Genomic DNA, 16,430 nt, shown 5'->3' with positions numbered 1-16,430 from the left:
GATCCTGCTTGTTCCTGAGTGAGTACTGACAAGGCAGTACCTTCGCGTTCTGTAACAAATAGTGTAAAAGGCTTACTGTAACATGGTGTTGCTAAAACAGGTGCTTGACATAAAGCTTTCTTTAAGCTTTCAAAGGTTTGCGTATGTTCTTGAGTCCAAGGGAGGACAGTCGATGTGGCTGCCTCCTGTGTTGTCAACTGAATGAGTGGTTTTGCTAGAAATGCATATTGCGGGATTCACTGCCTACAGTATGAAGTGAGACCTATAAAAGCCCGCACCTCCTTTTGTGTCTTGGGTGGTGGCATGTTAGCAATTAACTGGATGCGGTCAGGTGTAAGCTGTCTTCCCTCCTTGGACAGCAAGTGCCCAAGGTAAACAACTTGCTGGACACAGAATTGCAGCTTAGAAGGGGACACCTTGTGCCCCTTGTCGGCCAGAAATTGTAAAACCCTCAGTGACGCTTTTTCACATTCAGGTTCGCTTCGGGCGGTGATCAGCAGATCATCGACATACTGAAGCAAGGCAGTGTTAACTGGCATGTGGATACTGTCAAGTTCTCGTTTCAGTGCTTGGCTATAGATGCTGGGGCTTTCTGTGAATCCTTGAGGAGCGCGTGTGAATTTAAAACTTCGTCCATTTAAACTGAATCCGAACAAATATTGACTTTCCGGATCTATTGGGACGCTAAAGAAAGCATTCTTGAGATCAATTACAGTAAAGAACGTTGCTTCTGAATCAATAGCTGTTAATAATGAAGAGATATCTGGGACCACAGGGTATTGTGGTACAATACATTTATTTAATTCGCGCAGATCAATAACTAATCGATATACTGGTGATGCCTTTGGATCCGTTCTTTTAAGAATCGGAATTATCGGTGAATTACATACATTGGAGTCGGTTTCCACAACCACTCCTTGTGCAATGAGCTCGTCAATGATTTGCAGCAAAGCCACAACAGCATCGGGGGGTAACTTGTATTGTCGCATTCGTGGTAGTACTATTCCTGTTTTTAGTGTGACTCGATATGGTGTAATGTTCATGCAACCAACATCAGTGGGGCCTTGTGCCCATAAATGTGTAGGTAAATTCTGCAGGCGGTGATCCATGTCTCTGGACACGTAGTGACCTTTGAAGTCACGTAAAAATAATCGTACTCCTTCCGGAGAACAACATATTATAGCTCCTAGAGCTTTCAATGTTTTTATACCTAACAAGTTTTCTGGACATGATTTAGTAAGCAATAAATCTGTAGTTCGTGTCAATGGACCAACCGTAAGTGGTAGGGGTTGCGATACTTCATTAATGATAGGCTTTCCTGAGAATCCAAGGGAAATATTCTGTGAGCCTGAGAGGGGTGCCCCTGGAACTTCACTGCGTCGTATAGTTGTTCTGCTTGCCCCTGTATCAAGTAAAAACTTTCTGTCTTCCCCTAATAGTTCACTATGTACATAAGGTCCCTCTTGATCTACAGGAACCTCGATAAGGGGTAAGCCAACTTCCCTCTCTAGGCTATTTCATGTGTATCGCTGATAATCGGGATAATCAGTTTGTGCATACTGGTACATCTGTTGTGGTGTTGCTTGTGTTGCAGCCATAGGCTGCTGCTGTGATGTGGCTACGGTCTGTTGTGGAGCTGCCTGTTGCGGAGCTGGCCTAGATTGTGCATGCTGAGGGATTTGTTGTTGGTTCTGATCCTGTCTAGGTGGACGTGGTCTTTCCTGGGTTTTACCCGTGGCGATATTATGTTTCAGAACTGCACAATCGTGTATATAATGACCTTGTTGTTTACAATAGTTGCATGTCCCTTTCGTCGGACCTGCGGAATCACCCTTTTTATGACCATCAGCTGGAACTGACTGAGCCACAAGCATTTTCATTTTCGTGTCTTTCATACGTCTTTGCTCATGTTCTTGTTCTTCTCTAATTCTATTGTGGTGATATTGTAACATCTGTAACATCTGTGACGGGGTGTTACCTTGCCAGGTACTCTCAAATTTCAATACTCTATTCTTAACTTGCGGTAGGGAATTTTCAACTAATTTTGTCACAAACAGATGTGGATATGACTCGCTACTTGCTTTTATGCCACTATTTATACCAAAACATTTTTCAAATCGGGAATAGAAATCACTAGTGTCTTCATCTTGCTTTTGTTTACAGGCTGAGATTGCACCCCAGTCCTCCTTTTTCGTAGTTAATAAACGTGGCAGTACCTGCACTAGTAATCCTGGTAGTGCTGTAGTCTTTTCCCCAAGCCCTGATCCTGCTGCTCGGGCCTTTTCTTCGCTTTCTAATGCTGTCCAATCTATCCTTTGGTCTCCTACCTCCCATTCCTTTTCTTTGAGTTTCTCGTAAATACCGGCAGGCATTAATACTTTTAATATTTTCATAATGTCGGGGTAGGTATACTCTCCCATGAGTAACATGTCTTTTATCTCACGGTGGAAACCTGCTGGATCCTTGTCATGGCTGGGTACTACTTTCTTCATTTCTAATAATTCAATTTTAGTTATAGGTGTGTACACAAACACACGTTTAAAGGTATTATCTTCACCTCTGATTGGGTGTACTTCGCGTAAGGGATTCTGTCTATCTATGTGATACATTTTTCTTCCCATAGTGGGAGCTGGAACATGTTCCGGGCATACGAAAACTATATACTGGTTTCGAAATTCTAGAATTTCTTTAATTAAATCAGTACCTGACCCTCTCCATTTATTCGTGAGTAATTCTGTCAATATGTCAGGTAGGGGTCCAGGATCGGAGTGTTGGCTTTTATATAATATGAGGAGGTGTTGAATCCTGTATATACCAGCTAAACGCTGTTCGTATGGGGTAAGGTTCAGAAACGTGTGTGCTAGTGCATCTTCACTGTATTTGCCGGGACTGTCAGCCCATTGTACTGCTGACCTGGCTAATTCTTGTTCATCCATGGAATCGAGCATATGGTACCCCCTTCGGTCTCGGAGTAATTTTATCAGCAGCTTGGAATAGGTGTTCAGGAGACCTTGTATTTAACATAGGGGCTTGAAAATTTCTGTTACATTCTGGACGTATCGGATGTATCGGATCATTAAAGCATCTGGTATTATTAAAAGATCTTCCTTTACCTACATAAGCCATTGTCTCTAAGTGTCCTGTGTGCATTTCTGATTCTTCGTTCTCCTCTCCCTCTGATTCATGTTGGTCTGTCTCTAATCTTTCTTCATGTATTCGTTCTACTTCTTTGCGGATCTTTCGGCACATAACTACTATACATGTCTGTTTATCATGTTTCCCTTCTGATATATTCTGACCCCATTTGGTAAGTACCTGTATTTCCTTCTGCTCTACCTCAGGCCTGTCTTGGTTTCTGATCACACAGTTTATGAAGAAGCGTAACAGTTGTCTCTGTACATCCACTTTCTGGTATTCCATGGCTTCGTCAATACTTTCAGGGCCTCGCCCTGATTGGACAAAGTGATATATATTATCTAAATGTGCCACCATTCCTGGTAGCGTCGCTAAATACCTTGAAGCTCGTCGTATACGTAATGATGACAGCAGCATACCGTCCCGTCTACCGGGCACAGGATCATATCTACAATCCACTAGATGCTCTTTAAACATGTCGGAAGTTGCTAGTTGGGGTGTACGTTCGTATGCTAAATCTCTAAGAGATAATTTATTTCCTCGGGGTGGCGTGGCAAAAATTTCTGTCGTACCTCCTGTTGCACCGTCTGAGGTGCTAGGCACGAAAGGATTTGTTGGATGTAAGATAGAAACTGTAGATGTAGGAAAAGCGGTAGAAGCAGATGAACCTGTGGGAATGTGCGTAGGAGTTTGTTGTTGCGGGGATACAGACGGATGATCTTGGCGTTGAGCACCATCGGTGGGCGGTGTGTGTGGCGGAGCATTAGCATATTCAGGAGCTACATCATCTAAATAGGAAGAAAGGAAAACGTCTTTTGCTGTTTTGGGATGTGCTTTTATCGGGAGTAATGGAGGCGTCAAGTCTTTCGGTATTTCCGGGGTGGCCTGAGGTAACCCTTCGGCCAAAAGAGGATACATACCATTCATAAGAGTGTTTCGTTGTCTGTCTACTTGTTCTGCTTTTACTCGGGTACCTTCCTCAATTAATATATTTTCTCGGGCTTTATTTGAATTCTCCCTACTTTCATGATGCAATCTGCATCCCAGGTCCCAGCTGCGGGCCATCTCTGACTTTCTGGTAAATCTTTGGTGTAGTCCACCCATAAATCAAGAAATAATACGGCATCTAGGCCATGTTTATGATACATAAAGTACCCTGGAGTGTCCCTAGGTGGAATGGGAACAGCTTCTTCGAGTACCCCCTTTCTGGTTTTGATCTGTCTTAATTTTGAAAAGAGCGGCATTTTTAGACCTTATCACTTAATCTTGAACACACTTAATACAATAAACACAATAATGAACAATCATTCACACCACAATATGTAGAACGTATTAAAACATTTAATATTTAACATTTAACGAACGATGATAACTAATAGAAAACTAGTTACTGACATAATACTAACACTAGATAATACTAAATTATATGCAAGACATACTAGATATACTGCTAAACAGTACAGATACACTGCTGAAACAGTGCAGACCGGATTTGTGTACCCAAACCCGTCTTGACCGGCACAACCTATGTGCACGTCTAAATGCCTCCCCGGCAACGGTACTCACCAGGTAGCACGGAACGGAAGGCCTCGGAACTGAACTGGACTGGACCGGACTGGACTGGACTCGACTCGACTCGGAACTTCGGAACCTGGTGGGCCTCTGTATACCTCGGATCTTGCTCTCTCAGCTAGGCTCTGGTCGGGATACTTCGCACTTCTCACTGCCTCGTCTGGGTGTTGATCGCAGCCTCAGTCACCTCCGCTTGGCCGGAGGGAGATACAGGAAATCCTGCGGGTACGCGTTGTTATCCGTCCAGCTGTGGCAGGAGACCGGGCCTGCAATGCACCTCCGGCGCGTGAGATGAGAAAGTGTCCCTATTCGGGCGCCAATTTATGTGGTAAATATTTTATTACCGGTACTATTTTTTATGCGGTAAAGTCTAGTAAGAATAACTCAGTATAAATAAGAGGCAGAATCCGTGGTATTAGAGGTTCTGAAAGGCTTTATTCCTCTACAAAGGAATTATGGTTCGAACCATAGGCATCAAATTCCATCACCACGAGGGTTCAGGAAGGGAAGGCAATACATTATTGACAAGTAAAGATATTTATATGAAAAGCATTACATTAAGACAGATGCAGGAGGCGTAGCAGCTGATAATACAGATAATAATACACATACGTAATGAAAAAAGGCGTAAACATAGGCGTAACTAGAAACGTCATTAAACATGATGTCACAAGTGGGTGGATCCATAAGAGAATCCTGCAATGTCAGCAGAAAATACTTGGCAGAGATGCGCGCGCAGCCGCATGACGTGTGATTGACGTGCAACTAGAGGGTGAAGGGGACTTGACATTTAGCTCTACATGTGGAGACAGAAGTCTGAGGGGTCATGTCAACCTAATCCCAAATCATATCTAATATCTTATGTTTAAAGAACTGTATTATCCAAAAGGAAAGGTCTCTCGGATGGAATCTATTCTATACTGACTGTTAGTGCGTGTACAAGCGTCTAAGTGTCTACATGAGATGCGAGGGGGCAGGAATCCTCCATAGTAACAGTACCTATGAATTACTTGCATGAGGACAGTGAGGCCTGGCCCTTTGCTCGGTAGCTGGAAGAATGTTTACCTAAACTACTAGACAGGAATGCATCGGATGAGGAGCGGAGCAGATAATCTTGAAGGTGAAATACAGTTTTTGGCAGAAAACAGGCCGGATCAGGCATCGTTAGCCACGCAGGGAGTAGGACAAAGTTCATGGATACAGATGCGGGCTCGGACTGGAGCTTTCAGAGGCAGAAGGCAGGAAAAGGCTTGATGGCAGAATTCAGGGCCTACTCGCCTGAACTGTAAAACGTGGAAAGTGAACCACATAAAGTTGGTGGCCTTTCATACTTAGGAATGGAATATCTGACCCATTCATGGCGGATCTGAAAGAGGACATGTTGACGGTGGACGCACATGTATTTGCGTCTTAATAACTGGAACTGGAGGGAACATACATGTACTTGTAGCATGCACATGGAGCCGTTGGGGTCTAAGATAGGGGACATAACTGATCATAAAATTCATATTTCCTCAGTCCAAGAACCAGGTCTTGAGTTGTCTCCTGAAAGTCAGCAGGTCTTCGGTTTGTTGTAGGTAGAGGGGGAGGGTGTTCCAGGTCTTGGCGGCATGGTGGGAAAAGGACCTGCCTCCGGAAGTGGTTCTACGGATGTGCGGGACCGTGGCCAGGGCGTGGTCCGCAGAGCGGAGTTTCCTGTTGGGTACGTAGAAGGAGAGTCGACTTTTGAGGTAGGCTGGTCCGGTCTTGTGGAGTGCCTTGTGTGTGTGGATCAGGAGCTTGAAGGAGATTCTCCTGTCGACGGGGAGTCAGTGCAGGTTCCTCAGGTGGGGGGGTGATGTGGTCGCGGCGCGGGACGTCGAGGATATTGGTCTTCCATCCATTGAAACTCAAATATCCTTTGCATTTTTTACACCTCTTTCTCTGATCCATCCTTGCTATTTCTTCCCACATATCAGCTACTGACTACAGCATTGAAGAGGTGATTTCCTAATCAGATTATTTTGCATATTCTCCATTAAATGTGCATACCACAACCGCACAATACTGTGCAACTTCATCACCATTTCTGTTTCCAACTGTGACAGAATCATTAACACATCTGTGGGCTGCACATTTAACTACAGCAATTTCTTGTAGCAGTTGTATAGCTTCCAACAGTTTCATCACATATTCACCATTTCTTATAGGGGAACCAGATGATGTCATGAATCCCCTCTGTGACCACAACTGCAAAAAATCACAGACCACACCAAAGCCATGCTTATCTGTAAATATAGTCGCACTCATTTGAGCTGAAGGATTCCATGCTCTTGTCAGGGTGATCACTTCTGCCACTTGTGCAGGGGGTAACACCTCAAAGCCAGTAGGCTTCTTCACTTCCTGAATTTTGCAAACAGTGTTAGCTGCTCTCAAAGTCCCCTCATTGTCTCTTAAACATGAGCTGTCCAAAATAATTACATAGTCGGGCTCATCAGAGAGGTTCATCTTCAACGTTTGGTCTTGGCTTGGTGCACAAATACGTAACATCAAGGCAGTCATGTTCAACTTCATCTTCTTCCATTTCATTTTCAGGCAACGGTAACAATGTATCTGGATTGAGTGTTTGACACCGCTTTAGAATCACATTTTCAGCAGCAAGAATCAATTGTTCATACTTTGTAAGTTTGCTGTTTGTTAAATACAGAGTTTTGGTACACATGAGCAATATCTCCACGGAATGAGGGTCCGTCACTGTAAGAGGATGACCCATCACCATGCTTTCATATCTCTCAATACTGCCACCAGCTGCCACAACTGGTTTAAGGCAGTCGAGCAGTCCTGTGGCAACAGGGTCAAGAGTAGTTGAAAAATATGCCATAGGTCTTCGAGAGACGGCATGCAACTAAGTAAGCATTGAGAGAGCTCAGTCCTTCCTCTCACTGCAAAGCAATGTGAACATTTTAGTGTAATCTGGCATTCCCAGTACTGGGGCTTGACAGACCCTTTCTCTCAGCTCTAGGAACGCTTTCAAGCAATTGTTGTCTCATGGAAGTGATCAAGCACATCTTTGTGTATCAGCCTCAGTAAAGGCTTGGCCACTTGGAAAAAAAAATGGGTATCAAATGTCTAGAGTAGCCGAGCATTCCAAGGAACATTTTGACTTCTCTCTGTGTCTTAAGGTGGATTCATCTTTACTAATGTCTTGATTCTCCCTTGTGACGCCTTTCTCGTACCCTTATCAATGTGTTGGCCCAAATATAGGACCGCTTTTTGATAGTATTGTAATTTGCTCGGGGGCACCTTGTGTCAGTTCTCAGCCAAATGATTTAAAAGAGCAATTTGTGGCCTGTTTACAAGCTTCTTGATGCTGCAAGTAGGTCATCGATATATTGCACAAGAACTGAATTGCAAGGCATTTCTAAAGTCTCAAGATTCTTTTTCAAGATCTGACTAAAGATCGGAGGATTCTCTGTATACTCTTCTTGGAAATTGGCACCATGCCAAAACTCTATATCTAAATACAAATGAGAACAAGAAATGAATGTCTTGATGCAACGGTATAGAGAACTAGGCCTTTCAGAGATCCACAATGGGAAATCACTCTGCACTACAGGGAATCTGAAATAATATGGTTTCTGAATTCAATACCCTGGGACAGCATGGGACTTTAATATTAATTTTTTCGAAGATCCTGTGCAATTCAATGCATGTAGTTGGGTTTCGGTAAACCTCTCATCAGTGAATTGCAAGTACTTCTCGCAATTTCTTTTAAAATCCCCAGTATCTGCATGTTTTCAATCACTGGAGTTATTCAGTGATTCGGACTAGTTTTACACCTCTGATTAATCCGATATCTTTCCCTGAAAAATCCCATACTTCTAATTTTATAATATCTCTCAAATGGGGAAGTAAATTCTCTAATGTTCTTACAGGATACAATCCTACAGCTGTTTCTTGTTAGGCCATTTTAAATTCAACATCTTCATCATGCATTTGAAATTCAACACCATCCGGTGTGCAGTAAATGGTGCAATTGAACTTGCACAAAAGATCTCGTCCTAACAAATTTACAGGGCTTGAATCACATACTACAAAATGGTGATCTTCCATGAAGGAAAATATTTTTATAGGAACTTTCTTTGAAACAAGATTAGTTGGTTGTTTACTTGTGACAACTACCACTTGGCTCTTCTTTCTCAAGAGGGGTAGGTCTAGGACCTCCGCTGCTTTAACAGTGGAACAGGTAGCACATGTGTCGATAAGAAATGACACTTGGTGGCCATTTAGTTCTCCTTCTACAAATGGTCCACTTTGGTCTACCGCCAAGACTGCGCCCAGTACGCAATATTCCTACCCCCCTCAGGCATGGTCATTGGGAATTTTTGAATCAAAGTTCTTGTTCTTTAAGAAGAGGAACTGTTGAAATGAGTTCTGATTTTGGAATATATTTGAATTTGCTTTTATGTACTTGATTCATATTGAATCTGGGATTAATCATATTCTGTGGGGCCATCGGGGCTTTTGAAACCTGCATCATAGGAACTTGTGACTGCGTTGACATCTGCATTCATTGGACTGGAACCTGAACTGGAACACTTTGCATTTGTTTGATTTACCCCTTGCATTTGCCCATCACCACTTACTCGATTTGAATTCTGTTCACAGTCCCTCTTCCAATGCCAAAGCCTGTTGCAATAATGACAGGTATTTTATTTCTTCAGCATTGCAATGTCTTCTCCTTAGTTTGGATCAACCGAACACCTACCCTGAGAAACATTAATTCCACCGTGAACCATTTGTCCTCCCATTCTGCAAACAATCACCCTGCCTTCCATCAACATTCCCTACATGCAATTGATTCTGAAATCGTTTTTGAGCCAGTTTAGTCTGAGCCAACATACATTTCTCTTTAATGCTCTTCTGCTTGATCTCTTGCTTATCACTATAGTATTTTGCATAACTCAGAATCTCATCTAAAGGTTTTGTCTGCCAACAAATCGATTTCTGTTGTCTGTGCATGCTGATTTCTGGTTGCAACCCAAGAGCAAACTGTAGCACAAAATTCCCCACATCTCCCTTTTCAGGATTTTCTTGTCCACTGTGCTGTTTAGAGTCCTTCAACAAACATTCATAATAAGTATGCACTGATTCTTCTTTTACTTCCTAAGCAGTTCCATTGATCCTCAACCAATCAATCTCCCTCACTGGAAATTTTTCTTTCAAAAAGGTATTTTTCTCATCATACTTTGGCATCACCACAGGTGGCGGTGCACGGATATGCGCAACCCTTGTAGGATCAGTACATGACCACTGTACAGCTGTCTTGCGTTCAGCGCATAGTTCACGCGGTACCACAATATCAAAGAAAGTATTCAAGTTTGTCCACAAAACCTTTGAAATGTTTACAAATCTGTCAACGTGTGTTTAGGACTGGGTAGGGTTCTCTCTTCATTTTGGAAAGTTGTTTGTGAATGCCACCAGATTACCTCTACTCCACAGTACATGAAGATACCCTCCACCTGGTAGCTCCCTCCATAGAGAAAGTCACAGCCTCATCCAGGGGTTCTGTTGCTGTTTTACCATTTGCTTCTGTTGTATCTGATTGTTTCTTTTTCTTTCCCTGGTTCTTTGTCCTCTTGCTCTCTAACCTGTCAAAATTGCTCCATTTTTTTAATGCACTTCATCAACTCTGCAATGTGCAATCTCATTCTCGAGGAGTGCATAAGCACAATAACGTCATCATCTAACTGTGCCCTGAATCGACTCTATAAAGGAACACCGTTTGGTTAATCTATCAAGTGGGAGCTGCATGCTCTGATTTCTTTACTCCGATATAATAATTCATTTTCCTGATATTGATTCAAATGTGAAATGTCTAAACATCCTTTAATAATTTCTTCCAATTACACCTTCAGTTTTGGTACATCTAGTGGTCTCACCCTTTCCTGGCTTTTTCTTCTTTTACTTTGTCAGGAGTTTTCTCAAACTATGGGGGACAAATCCCATCATCAAATGATCCTATCTCTATGGCATGTGAACGTAAGGATAACAAAGCGTCAAAATATCATCCCTTGAATCTCTATCATTGTCTGTTTTTCTTGCATATTCCTCATCATCTTTCCCTGCTTTCAGTTCTTTTTAGTCTTTTCTGTATTTATAGCTGGATACATTCTAACTCCTTCGACTATGCATTTCCTCCACCTCTGCTGTCCTTCATCCCATTGGGCATCTGCATAATTTCGCACTGCTCTCTTTGCGCTATTCTGATACCTTACTTTCTCTTTGGCAGGAGCTGCTCCCTCCCAAGCATTTAATACTTCATACTGTGTAAGTTTAGGAGGTGTCTTAATTTAATATATTCTTTCCCTCAAATGTTCAATATAGCCTTATAGCCCGCCGTAGCGGGCTATACCGGCTATTAAAGGCCCGCTGCAGCGTTAAAGGCCCGAGCCGAAGGCGAGGGACTTTAACAAAAGCAGCGGGACTTTAATAGCGGTATAGCCCTGCTACGAAGGGCTATAAGGCTATTAGAACATCCTGCCACTAGAGGGCAGAATGTTCTAACAAATTAAACAAAGGCTTCTCGAAGCTCGAGGGGATTTAAATCCCCTCGAACTTTGAGAGGCTTTTGTAAAACATTGGAATGTTGCTCTGTGGGCCTTTACAGGCCCGTAGAAGCATGGAGCCCTCCATTGTCTACAATGGAGCTCCCAACGTTCCAATGTTCTAATAATCTTTATATCAAATGCCATAATGTGGAAATCTGAATGGTCCTTTATTTTCAGTGATCTTGTGCCACTGACGGTCACCTAAATAAAGACCTATATATTTATTGCCACATAATGACCTGTGGTACCTTCTAGCAGAGGCTCTTTACCCTCCTGAGCAGTGACCCACACATCACCCCTCAAAAAAATCTCTAGAAGCCTAAAGACAGATCATGATTGCAAAAGTTCAACAATAAATGAGCAAATATCAATTTAATAAGATATCAATGTTTGTGTACAATTTATTATTCCATATACATCAGTAGTTTCCTAAAATCCTGACACAATCCTTTTTTTGTAGGCCTACCACAGCCTAGTTCTTGATAACTCATCAACCAATCTCAGCACGGTACTTTACACCAACTGACCAATCCGAACACGGCACACTCTGACTTAGTTCTTCACTACTTGCAGCAGTTCACCCGCCTTTACAATTTTCTCGTACACAAATTCGACACCTTTAAGCACAATAAACAAATGACTCTTGTCTGCTTCACTAACGAATTTAAAGTAGTTCATTCATACTGGAAACAAATTGGAAATCAGGCTTTAACACATTCTGACTTCCTCACACATGCACATACAGCTCTAATCCCAACAAGCTGGAAATCGCCCGCATCCCCTTTGTGCTCTTGTTTTCACCAACACCAATCAATACTAGTACAATCCCAACAAATTGCTACAGTCCCTAGTTCAAAGTTGCAGTTGATGGAACCTTGTGAATCTGCACCACAAAACCTTAGCAGACAAATGGCACCACAGCTTGTTATTTCTTAATTATCCCGGGAACTTGGACTTTTCTGAGTCTGATAACAACTTCAACTGCTCAACATCAAGCTTTTAGACACAACAAATTTATCAGACTTTCACCAAAATACCAGACACATAACGTCAACACAGTGACAAACTCTCAATTAAAATAATTGTGGAGCATAACCCTATTGTAAATGTAAATGTATTTGTACTTATATAGCGCACTTCAACCCAGAGGTCTCGTAGCGCTGTATTCATACCGCTGTGGAACCCTTTCTGGTTTTCCTGTGAGATGTCTGCTCCTGGGCACCCCCCAAGGTGAAGCCAGGCATCCTAGCGCTGTGGGGGCCGTTGCGAGTCTATTGATACTCGCACTTTCACCTCTGTAACTACCTTCAGAACTCTGAACTCCTTCACTCTTCAAGTTCGGGCTATGAACTTAAGGGACATGAGCAATTTATTTCAGCTCCTTCTCCAGTGACACAAACTGCCCTCATGCTTCTACTTCATAGAGCAGGGTTTTCTATGTCTCAATCAGCGGGTATCGAAATTGAATAACTCTTACCACTGGTCATATGAACCTTTGTCAACAAGGAGAAGCAAAAAGGAGCAATCATCTGCATTAAACACATATTAATAAAATCATTAAAGACTTTTGGTACAGTCAATAAAGAGAACTTGTGTGAGTTAAAGGGTTTTATATTCAATGCTTTCGTTTTTCATTATTTATTCTGTAAGTATTCTTGTACGTATCAATATGTATCAATATTAAAAGTTAATATAATCAATATTTCAATATAAGGAAAAATACAATATTGCTTAAAAGTATGGCCAATATTGTAATAATACAGCAAGTGTGTTCCATAAAGGAAGTTTTCTAATCTAAATAAAATTGGATTTAAATAGAATAAGATGTCAGTTCAGATACCCAATAAAGAGTTCTGATGAGAGAGTCAATGCAGAAACATAAAGCCTTTCATATCACGCTGGAAGTATCCTCCGCTATAATTCAGCAGACATAAAAAAATAAGCTAAGCAGCCTCCCATGTAGAGGTACAGAGAAACTCGGAGATGAGTCTCCAGCAAATGCAAGTGGGAGAAAATCGCAAAGGTAAAGCCTCTCTTGCTCTAGGAACATTCACTAATATAAGCACACAATATTGTAGATCACTGATGCTCAAAGTATGTCCCAGAGGGCTGCAAGCGGCCCTCATGACCTTTATATGATGCCCCCTGGTCAACATTAGCTCTGTGCTGCTGTTTACTTGACTGTGGAGTATGATTAAAAAGATGTTAAACAGGCAAGCCTTTACTTAAACGATAATTGAAGTCAAACAAAGGAAGCAACAAGGCTGTCTAGAACTGCTTAACATTAGGAACAACTTCATGTTTAAATACATATTGCAGCAACAGTGTAAAGGTCTCTTGAAAAATAAAAAAGTGTATTTCATTGACATGCAGAACTGTTTCACCTGAGTAGATCAGATTATATCAGTGCATTGAGAAGTATTTTCTTTTTAAGTGATAGTTTTCAAACAAAAATTCTGAAACATTCATTCTTCCCCCCCCCCATCCTAAAAGCAATTCCAACAGTGAACTGAGAGGCAAGTCAGTTGTTATGTACACTCTTTGGGTGGCCTGGGTGCCTGTTATACATGAATAACATTATAGTGTATTAAATCAAATACAAGAGAAGGTTTTGTACAGCCAGGGCCGGCTTTAGGGCGGTGCGACCGGTGCCACTGCACCGGGTGCTGGCTTCCTGGGGGCGCCGTGTTTGAAAGTGTATTATGCTTTAGAAGCACCTGCTGCAGCGTTTCTTTCCCCCGGCAATTACCAGGCCACACATAAATGTCAAGATAACTCGTGTGATTAATTATCTTCCTGGAGAGAGATCAGCATTTTGTATAGTTGAGGTTTTGACTTTTAGGTGAAGTTAGTGCAGAGGGTTAATATGCCTGAGGCAAAGAACGTGTACCAAGTAGATTAAAGAGTGCGTATGATGTAAACAGATCAGCAGGTTATTGCTTTCAAAAGAGACATCCTTTTGTTACTTGCAATTTATAACTTAAAGTCCTAATATAGGATAGTGAGCTATTAACTTTCATCCTAGAACTGCATACACACTGCAAAGTATACATTATTAGAACATTGATTAATGTTACAAAAAGGGTTAATTTGGCTAGAAATCGATTCTTATTATTAACTCTCAACTATGCTGTTTCTTTTTCGACTCTGAGTTTGTGCTTCTCCACACCAAGCACTCTTAAACTATACTGCCTACCAGTATGGATGACATGTGACTCCTACACTTTTAGTCCTTTGGCTTATGTAACATTTCATATACACTGATTACAACCCTCCGACTCCCAAAATGCCCCCTTCATGCCTGCCACTGTGTTAGCATCAATGCGGCCCTCGGTCACATCATAAACCAAACATCGTGGCCCCTGAGCAAATGTTTGCGAGTACTCCTGTTCTATTTAATAACTTGTTTCTTTCCGTCTTCCACAACATTCAATAGGATTTTAGTAAACTCCTGGGAATAAATAAACTACACATCTGCACAATGGTCTACAGACACTAGTCCTTAAAGATTCATCGTCCACATTTTGCAGTTCAGACCGTTCTTCCCATGAATCATCCTTCCTGCTGTCACCTCTCCTCCTGGTGAGAAGCTCACTATCAGTTGTACAATTCAAAATAATTATCTATTCACTAACTAACAATTTTGGGAGGGAAATTGCAACATCTGCAACAAAAGAGAAAATACATTTGAGTACGCTTGAGTTGTTGTCTTTCAAACAACAACTCAAGCGTTGAAAACAAGCCTTTCAATGTTAATGTGAAGCACAGTTAATAAGGCATCCAAAGTTAGGACTTGTTTACTTCACTTGTAGGCTTATAACATTTAAGTATGACTACCACTACAAAAATTTAATTTATTATATCTGTGTTATTTAAACATAGACTTTTGCACATTTCAAATAGAAATGCGTTTTTGGTTGCAAACGAAAGAATTCGCTATTGAAGTCCATACATCAGTTATCAGGGTTCAAGTGGGCCCCTGAGGACCCTGGTACTACTGAACCTGCTGCCTCAATGGTAGCTCCTCCCCACAGGGCCGGCTTTAGTGCTGGTGGCGCCCTGTGCGACAATGTCAGTTGGCGCCCCCCCAATGACCTCCACCACGGATTCTCTCACTAGCACCCTTTAACAGTGACGAAATCTCCATAACCACACTCTCTTAGATGCATTGAATTAGTTATATAGCGCCACTCATACCAGTGTAGGGTGTTCGAGCGCTTTGCATCTCACACACATTACACAGACAATCAATCATACGTGTGTAAATCAGTGTATAGGAAATGTTACATAAGCCAAAGGACTAAAAGTGTAGAAGTCACATGTCATCCATACTGGTAGGCAGTATAGTTTAAGAGTGCTTGGTGTGGAGAAGCACAAACTCAGAGTTGAAAAAGAAACAGCATAGTTGGGACTTCTCTTTAATAATAAGAATCGATTTCTAGCCAAATTAAGCCTTTTTGCAACATTAATCAATGTTCTAATAATGTATACTTTGCAGTGTGTAAGCAGTTCCAGGATGAACGTTTAATAGTTCACTATTCTATATTAGGACTTTAAGTTATAAATTCCAAGTAACAAAAGGATGTCTCTTTTGAAAGCAGTAACCTACTGATCTGGTTACATCATACGTACTCTGTAATCTACTTGGTACACGTTCTTTGCAGCAGGCATATTAACCCTCTGCACTAACTTCACCTAAGTCAAAACCTCAACTATACAAAATGCTGATCTCTCTCCAGGACGATAATTAATCACAGGAGTTATCTTGACATTTATGTGAGGCCTGGTAATTGCGGGGGAAAGAAACGCTGCAGCAGGTGCTTCAAAAGCATAATAAACTTTCAAGCACGGCGCCCCCAGGGAGCCAGCACCCGGTGCGGTGGCACCGGTCGCACCGCCCTAAAAACGGACCTGCCTCCCCAAATGTTCCTGCAGCACTGCCTCTCTGAATTTTAGCGGGCATGATTCCGACGTTTCAGACTTGCACGGCTCACTCAGACGAGCTCTTGGGTGAAGGTAACACCACAACGTGACCGCAATCCTCGTGGCAGCCGGTTCAGGGTGAGAAGACATGTTTGCCATTTTGAATAGACTGCTAGCCTTGCAGTGAAGTGTCTTAAAGGCCACTGGTCC

At 42.0% G+C, this 16,430-nt stretch overlaps 1 protein-coding gene across 2 annotated transcripts in view; it reads left to right on the top strand.

Moving 5' to 3' along the window:
* Positions 1–16,430, top strand: part of UPP2 (uridine phosphorylase 2) — a 120,569-nt gene that overhangs the window by 28,413 nt on the left and 75,726 nt on the right. The gene's annotated exons all lie outside the window — the stretch shown is intronic.

Source organism: Triturus cristatus, chromosome 3_1 (assembly GCF_964204655.1).
Source record: "Triturus cristatus chromosome 3_1, aTriCri1.1, whole genome shotgun sequence".
NCBI lineage: Eukaryota > Metazoa > Chordata > Amphibia > Caudata > Salamandridae > Triturus > Triturus cristatus.
Note: the sequence above shows the minus strand (reverse complement) of the source record. Positions and strands in the feature narration are given on the sequence as shown.